This window comes from Parus major, unplaced genomic scaffold, assembly GCF_001522545.3.
Source record: "Parus major isolate Abel unplaced genomic scaffold, Parus_major1.1 Scaffold713, whole genome shotgun sequence".
NCBI classification, from domain to species: Eukaryota; Metazoa; Chordata; class Aves; order Passeriformes; family Paridae; genus Parus; species Parus major.
Genome location: NW_015379597.1, coordinates 8,176 through 9,200, shown reverse-complemented (window position 1 = coordinate 9,200; position 1,025 = coordinate 8,176). Strand labels below are relative to the sequence as shown.

Sequence of the window (1,025 nt, the reverse complement as noted above, 5' to 3'; positions counted from 1 at the left end):
CAAAATATTCGCTCCAAAAGCCTCCCCAAAAAAGGAAAATAATCACCCCAAAAAAGCAAAAAAATTGCTCCAGAAATGTCCCCAAAACAGCAAAAAAATTGTCCCAGAAAATCAAAATATTTGGCCCAAAAACCTCCCCAAAAAAGAAAAAAAATCACCCCAAAAAAGGAAAAAAATCACCCCAAAAAATCAAAATATTCGCTCCAAAAACCTCCCCAAAAAAGGAAAAAAATTGTCCCAGAAAATCAAAATAATTGCTCCAAAAAGTCCCCAAAAAAGCAAAATAATCACCCCAAAAAATCAAAATATTCACTCCAAAAACCTCCCCAAAAAAGGAAAATAAACGCTCAGAAAAAGGAAAATAATTGCCCCAAAAACATCCTCAAAAAAGGGAAAAAATCACCCCAAAAAAGCAAAAAAATCGCTCCAAAAAGGCCCCAAAAAATCAAAATAATCACCTCAAAAACCTCCCCAGAAAAGCAAAATTATCAATCAAAAAAAGAAAAAAAATCGCCTCAAAAAATCCCCAAAACAGCAAAAAAATCACCCCAGAAAATCAAAATATTCACTCCAAAAACCTCCCCTAAAAAGGAAAATAATCACCCCAAAAAACCAAAATAATCACCCCAAAAACCTCCTCAAAAAAGCAAAAAAATCACCCCAAAAAATCAAAATATTCGCTAAAAAAACCTCCCCTAAAAAGCAAAAAAATCACCCCAGAAAATCAAATTATTTGCTCCAAAAACCTCCCCAAAAAAGGAAAATAATCACCAAAAAAAAGCAAAAAAATCAACCCAAAACCTCAAATTATTTGCTCCAAAAACCTCTCCTAAAAAGCAAAAAAATCACCCCAGAAAATCAAAATATTCGCTCCAAAAACCTCCCCAAAAAAGGAAAAAAATCACCCCAAAAAAGGAAAAAAATCCCAAAAATCCCCCTGAAAATCCAAAAAATTCCCACAAAAATTCTCCTGAAAATCCCAAAAAAATCCCAAAAAATTCTCCTGAAAATCCCAAAAAAATCCC

At 33.1% G+C, this 1,025-nt stretch overlaps 1 protein-coding gene across 1 annotated transcript in view; it reads right to left on the bottom strand.

The window, feature by feature from the left end:
* MRPL49 (mitochondrial ribosomal protein L49) overlaps nucleotides 1-1,025 on the bottom strand; it is a 4,861-nt gene that overhangs the window by 1,933 nt on the left and 1,903 nt on the right. The gene's annotated exons all lie outside the window — the stretch shown is intronic.